Below are 14,145 nucleotides of genomic sequence, written 5' to 3'. Positions count from 1 at the left end.
GTAAAGTGATGACGAGGGAGTAAACCAATACTTTACGTATAATATTACCGTTGTTAAAACTTAACATATTAACTAAAAATCAGGTGTGGTCCGTTGATTTTTAAAGAAATATCCATTATGTTTCCTTTGTTACTTCATGAACTATATATACATCCGAAAAAAATTCGTCCTTGAAATCTAGTTTTAAACTAAAACCTAAAGAATATTTGACGTTTATACAGCTAAATAAAAGTGTGCATCGTATGTTAGATGTTTGTACAGTTTTTATGTTTCTATCATTAAATAGATTTTTGTTCTGGTTTTTGACAACTTAGTGGTAATTTTGTTACTCATCCGTTTCATCACGACACCAACACAAATGTATTTTGTTTGATTTTCGTTTTTATTGAAGTTTCATCTTTAAAACGAGTATTATTTTGATGTATAGAAATTTTGGGAATGTGTATACACTTTTAAGTTTGGTATAACTAACGTTAAAATATTTCCACATAACACATATGAATAATAAAGCTTAATATATCGCACGCAGACTTAAAATAAGGAAAATTCTGTAAAGTCGCTCATATAACTGAAAAATATTACTTTAGAGATATGGGATGATTTGATACAGGTTTTGGCATGGCCTGGTGGTTAGGGCACTCCACTCGCACTGTGAGGGTGACACATTCAGATCCATTTCTCGAATATTATTGCCCTTTTATTGGGAGATTATTAACGTTTCAGTCAATCCCACGTTTCATTGGTAAAGAGTGGCCTAAGAGTTGACGGTGGATTGTGTTGAATATCTGGCTTCCATTCAAAATTAGTGACGGCTAACAGAGATAGCCAGCGAGTAACTTTGCGCAAAATTAAAAACCAAAATCAAACTACGAATTAATTGTTTGGTGAGAATTCGTGTGATGAATATGGTTTTGTTTCCATTTTTCTTCCTCTAGATTAAAAAAATAAATCAATAATGACGTTGCTTTCATTTTAATTTGAATATTATTTGGTGCTGGTTGTTTGAAAATAAATGCATACGTGACTCACAGGTAAACTGTATTTATGTGTCTTTGAGTTGTTGTGAAACCTCAAAGACGTGAATACAAGATTTTACTTTAAGTATCTGTTTTCTACATCTTCACCTCCCTTTTACCCACACCCACGAAGTTCTGTTTTCTACATCTTCACCTCCCTTTTACCCACACCCACGAAGTTCTGTTTTCCACATCATCACTTCTCCTTCACCCCACCCCCCGAGGTGAGTACTTTCATGAGATTAAAGTTAAACAAGAGTTTATCAGTTAACAAGAGTTAAAAATTCTGAAGGAGGAAATAGATCATGATCTAAAGACGTGGCTAACACAGTTATACGACCATATAAAATATAGGGTCGTGACCTCTACATCCAGGGCGGGATGTATGACGCATTCGTGTTATGTTCCCCAAATGTTATTAAAAAACATGTCATTATGCTGACATCAGAAACATAGTAGGCCGGACGTGGCCAGGTGGATTAAGGCGTTCTACTCGTATTCTGAGAGTCGCGGGTTCGAATCCCGGTCTCACCAAACATACTCGCACTTTCAGCCGTGGGGGCGTGTTATGGATTTAAATCAAATTAATTTATAAACCTTCTACATAAGAGCACTTGAATTAAAAATAAATGTTCTAAGAAACCCTTTCAATGAAATGCCGTTGTATATTCATATAATCAAATATCTGTAATTTGATCGTTTTAGAAATATGCTTGTTATTATAAATTTCCAAGAAGTGTCATGATGAATATTACAATCAAATCTAAGTCGATCAAGTCGATGGACGAGTCCACAAATTAGAGTCCAACAAAAAAAAAATGTAATTACTTTTGGTAAACTTTAAAGTTCTGTGTACTGTTTATGTGTGAAAAAACTTAGGCGTAAATCTAACCAAACTTTTAAACTCCATCTATGTGAGTGGTTTTATTTAAACATAAACACATTCGTAACATGGAGAACTGTGACTGAAACAGGAATAAAAAAAACTGGAGTGACCGGGATTTGCTAAATTTTATTTTTTTTCTTTTACTGCTTTCTTTATCTTATATTATATGTAAGTTTTTACCATGATGGACGCATGAATGGGTCCTTGTTTGGCTGGAGTCGGTTCCATGTGTCATAAAAAAGTGACAATCGTGACACTTTCGAAACACACCAGCTGCAATTTTTGATTACACGAAGGAATTTCTATTTCCTATGAAGTGTAGACGACAGATTTCAGTGTACGTGTTTTAATACTTAACCACATGTAGTAGAACTTTTAGAGTAATTCGTGTTACAGGATACACTAAACTGACTTCTGTTGAGACCATGTAGTACCAATGAAAATTTTTATGTGTTACTTGCGCCTAAACTTAATCGTTTCTCTGTAACTAGCTTGGACATCAATGTATTGTAGTTAATACAGAAGTGATTTAAAATCACCAGTAGGTTCTAAAATAGTTCAGTACGAAGCAGAATGTACATTTATAAATAAGATAATTTGGAACATTTTTAGATAAACGCGACAACAGTTTTTTCTGTTCATGACATACATACGAAACCAGGGACCGTTTGGTCATTTGAAGCTATCAATGCACGCACACCCTCGTGAAAAAGTAAACATTTAAACGCATCCTTTATTTTCAATAAATAATTGATTTTTCTAAAGTGCTGGTCTCTACTACTGCCGATGGCAACTAATTCTATAAGCCTTGTAAGCAAGATAAAACTGTTCTAATTGAAATCTGCCCCGTCTTCTCATCCTATTATCTCCAGACTCTAGTACAAAGAAATCAGTACTAAGGTACAGATGTAAATGTTATGTTGTTGCAAAAGCTGGAATAGGTGGAAATAACCAAGAACTAAAACCTAATTTAATTATTTTTAATTAATTTAAATAATCTTATATCATTCAACTAATTCGGTAATATTAATGTTTAAAGTTCCCAAATAACCGTAAACCTTATGCTGAGTTTGGTTAGTGTTAATGGCGTTAGATAGGTGTATCCTATAGCACAATATTACAAACAACAACTGTAAATAACAATAGTAAAAGAAAAGTCGTGCATCCATATTCACGACACAAACATCGCATTGCCTTGTTTAACTTTATTTAGTGTCGTTCTCTTAATATTGCGCCACATCCCAGTGCTTATCATTGTAAAGCTCAGCGGAAGTATGTTTTTATTTATTTGTTCGACAACAACAACATTAAGATAAGTCTCCTAATCCAGTTTGTTCAGCATGATAAATTTAGTTTGTCAGTAATTCTTTTGTAACTAGAGGACAGCGATGAGATCTCTCTGAACAAAATTTTGACTCTGGAAAATGAGTAGCAGATGTGATATTCACGAAACAAAATAATAGTGCTACCGTAATCAGCGGCAGATGGCGTCACAGTCATAGAGGGCGTTACGGGTAAGACACTAAAATGTCAGATCAGTCATCTCTGACAAATTAGCTTGACCAGAAGAAGACAAATTACGAAGAAACACCTCCTTCTCATTAGGTGCTCAGGACTGTTTCAAGGTTTTATTGGCCACCGTAGGCCTACAGCCTACAAATATTTACTTTCTAACATTCATTTATTTCCGTATCATCAAATAAGTGTTAAGGGCATTCTAATCGATAGATGTCATTGAATACTCTTTCTTTTTTGTGACAGATGAGATGTCATTGAGCATGATTATCTTATTCTAGCTTTATTTCTTACGTCATCACTATAGTTTCGCTATTCATTCTGTATTAATTATTATTATTATAACTACGCATTCACGTTTTTCAACGTATATATATTTTTTTCTTACAGATAGTTCGATTGTGAATTTGAGCTTTAATTCGTAACCTCATACACATATCATATAGCAAGTCCATATGCCATTGTCATCCAGTGGGCCAGGTTTGTTGACTTACAACGCTAAAATTTGTGGCTTGATTCCCCATGGTGGACAAAATAGAAATAGCCTCTATGCGCTGAAATAAAATATCAATAACTGATATATAATTAATAAGCATGCGATCATAGTTTACTAAAATTGGTCATTTTGTCTTCGACGTTGAGTTTTGAAGATTTAAAAACTTGAAGATAGCCCGTGTAAAGTTTCTAAACTACTTCTATAAGTTCTGGATTTATAAACCAACATGGGTGAAACTCCCATTTTAAAGTTTTTTTTTAAATAAAACATTTTCATTGCTCATTACCACTAGTTCAGTGATATGCCATGTTTTCTAGCTTCATTTCTTTTGTATTTACACGCATACTCCGTAAGGTGTTTCTCTCATTAGTATATATACTTGTATGTTTAATTGTTGATACCTATCTATGTATATACATGAAGTTATGTTTGCTGTTTTTAGTGGCTGTGCACGTGCGCCTTCAGTTCGTTGTTGTTTGTAGAGGCTGTACACGTGCACCTTCAGTTCTGGTTGTTGTTTGTAGTAGTTGTGCGCGTACATTTAATTCCGTGTGTTGTTGATACTTTTGTACATATTCGCTATACTCACACCACTGTAGTTGTATTTGTTGTCGATTATTATGTGCGTACATCGGTTAGCCCTATTTGTGGTTAATACTTATAAACATACACCTGTAATTGTATTTGTCGTTAGAAACTGTACAAGTATTTTTTTTTAATATAATTTTAGAAATGAGTTCAAAAGCTTGCGATGTGTAAAAGTGAAACATTTAATTTATTGGTAAGTATAATTTATTGTTATGCCTTTTTTTATGTTGTTGGTCATGATTATTATTACTTATAAGTTATCGTAATAAAGATAATAAATCATAGATTATGTGAAATACAACAGAGATTATTGTTTACACCTGTGTTAAGCTATACAAAATACTAAAATCCTGAGGTGCAGAAAATATTTACATTTGATATTTATCCTTATCGGATATACTTTTGAGAAATATGGAAGATAAAATGTTGCTATTGTTATACGGAGCACTAATTCCATACACTGAGTGGCTTCTACATCAGCTCTTTGGTTGAAACTGACAACGGGCCTGGAATGGCCGGGTGGTTAGAGGGCACTTGGATCGCAATTCGAGAGTCTCAAGTCCGAATCAGGTCCCCGGATATGTTTGCCCTTTTAGCCCATGTGGATGTTACAATGCCACGTTCATTCCCAACAGTTTGTGGTGCATGGTGTTGACTTGCTACCTTCCTTCTAATCTCTCACTTCAAAATTAGGGACAGGTAGCGCAGATAATCTTCAAAAAACTTTCCACTAAGTTCACTAAACCAAATGAACCTGATACTAAAATTATATTTACGTGGAAAATAAAAAAATATTACCATTGTCTTTAAAGTTTGTTTATTAGTTTTTATATATACCATTTGAGATTTCTTTTCAGGACGATACTTCTTTAGCGCTTACTGCGTGCAATATTTTTTATTTCAAATCAGTTTTAGGTCTACAGTAGGAAACTGAAAAGGTATTTTTGTTTATTTAGAATTAAACACAAATTCACGTAATGGGCTATCTGTGTTCTGCCCATTACCTGTATCGAAACCCAGTTTTTAGCGGTGCGAGTCCGCAAATATACCACTCTGCTACTGGTAGGCGAAGAGGTGTTTAATTTCCAGCGGTCTGGATGGAATAAACTTTCTTTAACCTTATTTGGAGTTCAAGAAACATGCTTCCTAGCTCTCTCGTTTCATTGTATTAAAGGGCCCGACATGACCAGGAGGTTAAGGCACTTGACTCGTAATCTGAGAGTTGAGGGTTCGAATCACCGTCATACCAGACATGCTCGCCCTTTCAGCTGTAAGCTATAATGTGATGGTCAATCTCACTATTCGTCGGTAGAGTTGGTGGTGGGGACTAGCTGCCCTCCCTTTAATTTTACATTGCTAAATTAGGGACAGCTAGCGCAGATAGCCCTCGTGTAGCTTTGCGCGAATTCAAAACAAACCATTGTATTAAAATCCAATTTAATTTTTTATTGTTTTCAAGGAGTAGTGGATATTTAACAGTGACCACAAATCCACCTCACCTTTTCCAACATAACCACAGATTATGATTAGTTGCTGAAAATTACAAGGGAACCTGAGAGACTAATATTGTATATTTTAAAATTATAGTTAGTGGAGGTCTAGTCTTTTATACAGGATATATATGACAAATGTGTGTGTTTTCTTACAGCAAAACCCTATCGAGTTATCTGTTGAGTCCAGGGAAGGGAATCGAACTCCTGATTTTAGCGTTGTAAATCAGTAGACTTACCGCTGTACCAGCGGAGGGCAATATATATATACCCTAGTTGTTTAATTGTAATTACTTCAAATGCGTGGACAGAGACAAATGTCGTTAGGGTAAATTAGCCTAATAACACTAACTGATCACAGCCACTTCTCGCTTCTCTTTATCAAAACCATCAGACAGAGTCATTTATTTATCCCCCTTTTACAAGCTTAAGGCAGATCAGGTGTTAACACTTTGTGTTTAAATACAAAACAATTGGCCATCCATTAGCATTGTAGCAACGAGGCTAAGGATTAATAAATAGTGTAATCCTGGTATAGTTTCATTTATCGTTACTTTGCCACACAGATGCTAATGGTCGTTCGACACTTCTGCTTAGAAGACAAGATTAAGGAAATACAACAACACTTTCGGGCATTTTACATCTTTATAAATACAGACTAGTGTGTGTACATGTTCGTCCATTGTTGTGTAAAATACTTTACATACGCGTTTTGAACATTACAGTGTATGTGTATAGTTGTGTAAAATACTTTACGTACGTGTTTTGAACATTACAGTGTATGTGTATAGTTGTGTAAAATACTTTACGTACGTGTTTTGAACATTACAGTGTATGTGTATAGTTGTGTAAAATACTTTACGTACGTGTTTTGAACATTACAGTGTATGTGTATAGTTGTGTAAAATACTTTACATACGTGTTTTGAACATTACAATGTATGTGTATAGTTGTGTAAAATACTTTACGTACATGTTTTGAACATTACAGTGTATGTGTATAGTTGTATAAAATACTTTACACACGTGTTTTGAACATTACAGTGTATGTGTACAGTTGTGTAAAATACCTTACATACGTGTTTTTAACATTACAGTGTATGTGTATAGTTGTGTAAAATACTTTACGTACATGTTTTGAACACTACAGTGTATGTGTATAGTTGTGTAAAATACTTTGCATACATGTTTTGAACATTACAGTGTATGTGTATATCAGTAATGCATTCACAAAGGCCCGGCATGGCCTAGCGCGTAAGGCGTGCGACTCGTAATCCGAGGGTCGCGGGATCGCGCCCGCGTCGCGCTAAACATGCTCGCCCTCCCAGCCGTGGGGGTGTATAATGTGACGGTCAATCCCACTATTCGTTGGTAAAGAGTAACCCAAGAGTTGGCGGTGGGTGGTGATAACTAGCTGCCTTCCCTCTAGTCTTACACTGCTAAATTAGGGACGGCTAGCACAGATAGCCCTCGAGTAGCTTTGTGCGAAATTACAAAACAAACAAGCATTCACAAAATCAGTGAGAAACCTTTAGCGATCATGACTCACGATAGGAATTACGGAAGACCAGGGGTTTGAGCTTTCCTGTTTGCCAGATATGTGCTGTTCCGTATTGAAGCTAATATCGTTGAATAATCAGCTTGTAGAGAAACATAATTTTTAGGTTTATTAGTTTTTGGGTTATACGTATGGCATTGTTTTCTTATTGTTGTTGTCTTTGTTTTTCAATGTTCGTTTGTGAGACTGTAATAAATTATTGTTTTTCTTTACCTCTCGTTAGGTGTGAATGTGTTTAGTAATATTTATAATACACTACATTGTATAGCGTTATATCTGCTGTTGATTTAGCGTTCTTATAATACATTGTTCTGTATAGCGTTATATCTGCGGTTGATTTAGCGTTTTTATAATACACTACATTGTATAGCATTACATCTGCTGTTGATTTAGCGTTCTTATAATACATTGTTCTGTATAGCGTTATATCTGCAGTTGATTTAGCCTTCTTATAATACAGTGTTCTGAATGGCGTTAAGTATATACTCTAGCCTACAGAACTGTACTCGTATAATAATACTAAGGATATTGGTTTGTTTGTTTCTTTGTTTTGAATTTCGCGCATAGCTACACGAGGGTTACCTGCGCTAGCCGTTCCTAATTTTTCAGTGTAATATTACAAGGAATGTAGCTCGTCATCACCACCCTCGCCAACTCTTGGGCTACCCTTTTACCAACGAATAGTGGGTATGAGCATCACATAATAACATCCCCACGGCTGTAAAAACGAGCATATTTGGTATGGTGGGGATTTGAACCCGCGACCCTCAGATTAAGAGTCGAGTGTCTTAACCACCTTGCCAAGCTGGGCTTAAGAATATTAGAACAATATGTGCTTATTTTGTGTTTCGGATATTCGCGCAAAGCTCCACAAGAGGTCTATGTTCTCGTTATCTCAAATTTTAACCGATAGACTGGAGGTAAGCCATCCAGTTAACAGCATCAACCACAAACTTTTGGATCACTGCAATCAAATATTGAGAGTTGACTACCATTCTTATAACTCACCCATTACCACAAAGTGAGGAACGCAATTTTACGGCAGTAGTACACGAATCAAAGACCCTTGGCTTCACAGTCCGGTACTATAACCATTAGATCACGCCCAGGTCAACACCTTAACAAATGCAGTACTTTTCAAATTGTTGAGACTTCAACTGGATTAATTTATTCATCAGAAAGGATTTTCATTTGTAAGAATGTCTTTTTTTTTCTTTTTTTGCAATGCTCAATTATTAATATAGCAAATTAAAGCTTAAAACACTAGGTAAGTTTTCAAAAACTTCATTCTTTTTTAGTTTAGTTCAACAATAAACTTATATACGTAATACAAAACATTTATCTTTCATCTTCTAAAAGGACTACTTCTTGTTCCGGAAATATAAGTATTTCATTCTTGCAATATCTTTTATGTGCTGCCAATCATTTGTGTCTAATATCTCCTTTGAGCCATTCACTAACAGTAGAATGTAAAGTAACTAGATTTAATCGATCCTACTTCTCAATCCTTGAGGTTCTGAATAGGCAATTCGTGTTCGTTTTGCCAAGGTTCAAGGGGATCATTTTTCGTTTGTCTGCATACATCTGCTTTGCACATGATAGTAAAAGTTCCAAACAGCAGCTTTAAGTTCGAACTTCACAGGTCACTTCCCTTGAGGCTGGGGAAGAATCCTGTCGACCTTGGAGTTGAAAAGTGAAAGGTCACGACGATCATTTGAAGAATAGACAAGAAAGAATTTTAATACTTCACAAAGGTACTCTTAATCACAAAATACATTCGTACACACCAGAACAATTAAACAGCTAATGGCTAATTTATTTATTTTTACCACACTCCATTGTCAAAAAGGTTGGCTTACAAGGAAATAATTTCAGTACTTGCAAATGTTTGTTCTATAGGCCATATACATATATGGTTATAGCAAACTTATACGTATATATTCATATATTACTGTGGTATGGTGTCATTTAGTAGTAGGTTATTATTTATGGAGGGTTTCGTTTAAAATTAAAATATAGGCGAATGGACACATAGCTAGGTAGATAGAAAGACAGGATATATTATATACAAATTGCTGTGGTATTATTTATCACCTTACGACATTTATTTTCAGTAGCTACTCGTCTCTGTGTGTTTCGACTAAAATTAAAAACTTAAATGACAGTTATACTTATGCTATCTACGACGACGATATATAATTCTAGGAATTCAATAGGTTCTTATCTTTTTTGTGTAATGAGACAAAATTATCACATCAACCGCAGGGTTTACCACTTTCTCACAGTCATCAATCCAACCACGTACTGCAACGTTAGTTCCTTCTTCTGTTTTTATAGTCTTAAAGAAAATATCGGAGAGTCAGTAGACTGTGCTGTCACACAATACTCTTGACAGACATACAGATAAAACGGCTACCCTATTATTGTCCATTGGACACGGTTGTCAAACACTCACAACTCCCACAGCCCTGTCGCGCTAAGCCCATTTATTGATCTTTACGACCCGGAGAAATATCTCCCTAACCCCGCAAACGAATAGCAATTACCACGGGAGGAACTCCTTTACACTGACTGACACACCAGATCGGAAACTAGGCCTGAGAGAGAGATAATACGCAGCGTTGTACTCGTGTTTGTTTTATGCAGTTTTGTTTTTTGTTCACCAGCGGTCACATTTTCATAAGACTTGCAGAATTTTATAGCCTCGTGTTTTGTCGCGTACATGAAGAAATAGTAATGATATTGTAATTAATTTGTTAATAAATATACTGATGCCGACTAGATCTAAGAATCCAGGTTTTTTTTCCCACATATATTTCTATGAAAACGCTTCGCCGTGTCTATTACTTGTTAAAAGCTAATAGAGCATGCTGATATATCGATTGACAGCGTAAAGTGTTATTATTGGCCATTGCAAAAAATGAACTTTGTATTTTCAGGTTTGAAAACCTTTAATGTTAACCTAATACTATGTGGTAATGTTTCCAGAAATTCAGTGAAGTGGCTGTTGTTTTCTGGCCAATCTTACGCGTGAATGTTTTATGCAGAAAAAAACAAGCAAAAACAGTTAGTATGTGGTTTGTTTGTTAAGGTTTTTTAATGTTTATTTAAGCTGTAACTGCGAACATTTTAATCTACGTTTGTATATCTGCATTATTTTTGATGCTAGACTGTTCTAAATAAAATATCCTTTTAACAATTCTATCGATTCACATAAAAATGATTTCTTTTAAGTAAAATAGCATGAGATTTAATTTCATTTTATAAATTGACGCATATTTTATTGATAACATAGATAAACTTGACTTTTATGAGATCCACCGTAGAATAGGAGCTTTTCACGTCAGCTTGTGGCGCCTCTGGTCGGTACCATAATTTCTATTGCCCAACCACACGTATACTGTTTTCTGTATTCCGTGTACGAGCCGTCGCCGCAGGGTGCGTGCCAAAGCACGTGAGAGTTGACAAGTATCTGTACGCATTCTCAGTGATAGAGCACGCGGTTGACTTACAGAGAAGTGTAAGTACTTTCAGTCTGTATTTGGATACGTCGTCGGAGAGACGTACTCTACGATTACTAATAGACGCAACATTTTTCAGTGGTAGCCGGGTTTCAAGGTAGATTCTCGGGTGCTCGCTTTCCAACATTCCGTGGATAAATACCACTACGTTCACTGCCTGTAACATTTTAGGCCTAAACTCGTCTTGTTGTGTTGATAGTGTTTATAAATGTGAACATTATTTGAGAATTAGATCGGTTTGTAACGGAATTTCTTTACAAGGTAATTCGTTTTGGTCTTAACACTGTAAAACATGTTTTCTTTTCTTGTTATTGCTTTAATGTTTCCTGTGACTACTTTTCAATCCAGTATAATTGTACGAGAACAATTTTCGGAAGGTGATGTCATAGCAACAGATTTTAAGACACTCATACTTCCTGTATTGAATACGTCATTTCTTCAGGTTTAAGTTGGGGAAATTACATTAATTTATGTTCAACGTGACTTCTTGTCATGAAATACTCAACGGGAAAACTTACTGGCAGTATCACTTATAGAAGGTAAGTTGTGCGAAAACTAAGTTATATTCGTTCGTTTCGATTAGTGATTATAAGTATTACTTTATTGTAAATTACATATTTTACAGCATGGAAGAATATTTTAAAAACAGATACGACGTTACAATCACTGGTGCGATTATTCTCAAGTTTTAACGGTGAAGACTTACAGAACTTAGTTTTTAAAAGTTAAGTACTCGAAAACAAGTGATCGAAACGTCGTATCTATTATATAGAATCTTCTTCCTTACAATAAAATAATTAGTTATATTCCGTTTTTGTTTAATCGGTCTATCTTAGCACACCAACGTTTAAGTCGCTGACTTGTTTATATACCGTTTATTGAAGGTTTTTGTTCACGTATATCATATTGAGCAACTATAGTAAATTCGTGCCTGTCAAGTATTGGTTGAAATACTGATTTTAAATTTAAGAGACATAGGAGGTCCCTCCTGTAGACAGGGAAGGTTAGTTGGTGGAGTATTTGGTTAATTCCTTGTATGATTCGTAAAGGTTTTGTGGACCAGTGTAACTAACCAGTTCACGAACTTCCAAAGTAATTCGTGTGTTAAAAAAGAAAAATTAAAATAATGTGTTCGTTCTAGGGTTAACTTGGTGAAGCGTCTGTAAACTTACGTCTAATGCATAGTTGTATGTTATTTCTGATGAACCGAATAAAATATTAGGAATTCCTCAATGTTACGTAAATTAATCACGGATACATAGAACTTTTGCTAGACATCCGGTGGCTGGCCCAATATAAGAATGACAACAAGTTCTCAATTATGATAATTACATATGACACTTATTTATTTATTTTCTCGGTACTTGGGAAAACACAGTGTCTGTTTCACTGCCGATTTCTACCCATACAGTAAATGGCTGGTTGATATAGTATTTAAAGTTTTTTGACTGTTGGAATGTGAACGCGGTCTTATGTCTACCCTCTTTGGTTCACAGTTTATAGAGGCAATAATTCTGTCACGAGACTATTCACGTGACCTTCGTAGAACCATTAAGAGAGCGAACAGCGGACGTTTTTAATGGCTACAAGGAAGCCTTAGGTTTCTTTCTTTGCTCACGCATCTAACCGCCCGTTCTCAATGTGTCCCCTAGCTTCTCACCAGTCCCTTGTCAGCACTTCTCGTGATGAGTTTTTATTTTTTTATTTGTATAAGCAGTGCTCGGAATGGTCAGTATACTGTGCTAATGATACCTGTGTATTTTTATAAATAGTGCTAGGAAGGGTCAGTATACTGTGCTGGCGATACCTGTGTATTTTTACAAGCAGTGTTAGGAAGGGTCAGTATACTGTGCTAGTGATATCTGTGTATTTTTATAAGCAGTGCTAGGAAGGGTCAGTAAATTTGTACTTGTGATACGTGTACACTTAGGTCGTTGTCTGTGGATTTTTTTATTAGTTTATTTAGTACATAAATTCTTTTTGTGTCAAAATGACAGTTACATTACTTTTCGTAAATATCTGACCGTTCTGGAGCGTTCTCACTTATCTACTTATTAACCCATTTGTGCGTATCTCAGATAAGACACAGGAAAGTATTATACGTGGAATTGCCTGGTTAATTAGTTTATTTAAAACTAAGCGAAGATTAAGTGTTTCTTGTAATAATTTGAAAATGAGAACATTTTAATTTGTTACGTTACAAAATACTCTATATTGCCTAGATTTAAGATTTAATACGACTCTATTAGCTTCAGTGTCATCTTACAGTCTGCGTTTCTGTAAACGTCATTTTTTTACATCTTTAAATAAACACTGCTTTGTTAAAGATGTTTAAAATAGCAAACCACAGGGCATGCCACGTTTAGCTTAACATGTCATCTTGAGGATTAAGGTCTGTTATCGCCTGCCTTTACTCTGTGTTACATAAGTCGACCTGTGGGGAGTGTATTGAAGTCGTTTGAAGTCCAGAAGAAGAACATTCATTGGTTTCCGCGAACGATAAAGCAGTATACAAGTAAGTGTTTAAACTTGTACTGAAGAAAAGCCTAGTTAGCAGTAGGACATAAACACGAAACGTACAACAACAAAATGTAGAACCAGTTGAATCAGTTACGTAAAACTTATCGTTAAATTATATTAATGCGTAGTTCAAAGTAATTTTAACAATTGTTAAGTAACTGCTGTTATAGGTATTCTATGATATTGTTAAGTTGTATTAACCTGAAGATGACTTAAGAAGGTCGAAATATTGTTTTCTGCTTTATCAGTAAAAGTGTTAATACCCATATCAGTCGTTCTGAGATACACTTTATTGATTAGCAGAACGTATTGTGGCTTATTGTTGTTGTTGTTTTTAACACCAGATTAATACAATAATACGTAACACAAACATTGATTCAAAACTCAAGGAACTGAAACTAAATATGCTACTAGCTTCACTAGTTTTATTTATTCATTTTCATTTCTGTCTGGTGGTTGGGATAGTTATAACCGCGATACTGGGTGGATGAGGCCCGATAGTTAGAAAATCTAACCACGGATGCTCAGTTATAAGTCTGTAGACTTACAACGCTAA

General features: G+C 35.2%; 1 protein-coding gene across 11 annotated transcripts in view; it reads left to right on the top strand.

The window, feature by feature from the left end:
- The window catches only part of LOC143232891 (plexin-B-like), a 187,499-nt gene that overhangs the window by 127,620 nt on the left and 45,734 nt on the right, over window positions 1–14,145 (top strand). The window contains exon 1 of one of the 11 annotated variants that reach the window (XM_076468920.1): window positions 10,995–11,330. The exons of 8 other annotated variants lie outside the window; for them this stretch is intronic. The gene's annotated coding sequence lies outside the window, so the exon portion shown is untranslated. Of the gene's footprint in view, window positions 1–10,994; window positions 11,609–11,731; window positions 13,585–14,145 lie in introns of those variants that run through there. 2 more of the 11 variants (XM_076468914.1, XM_076468918.1) reach the window with 2 other exon arrangements.

This window comes from Tachypleus tridentatus, chromosome 11 (assembly GCF_004210375.1).
Source record: "Tachypleus tridentatus isolate NWPU-2018 chromosome 11, ASM421037v1, whole genome shotgun sequence".
NCBI lineage: Eukaryota > Metazoa > Arthropoda > Merostomata > Xiphosura > Limulidae > Tachypleus > Tachypleus tridentatus.
This window is presented reverse-complemented; position numbering and strand designations above follow the sequence as displayed.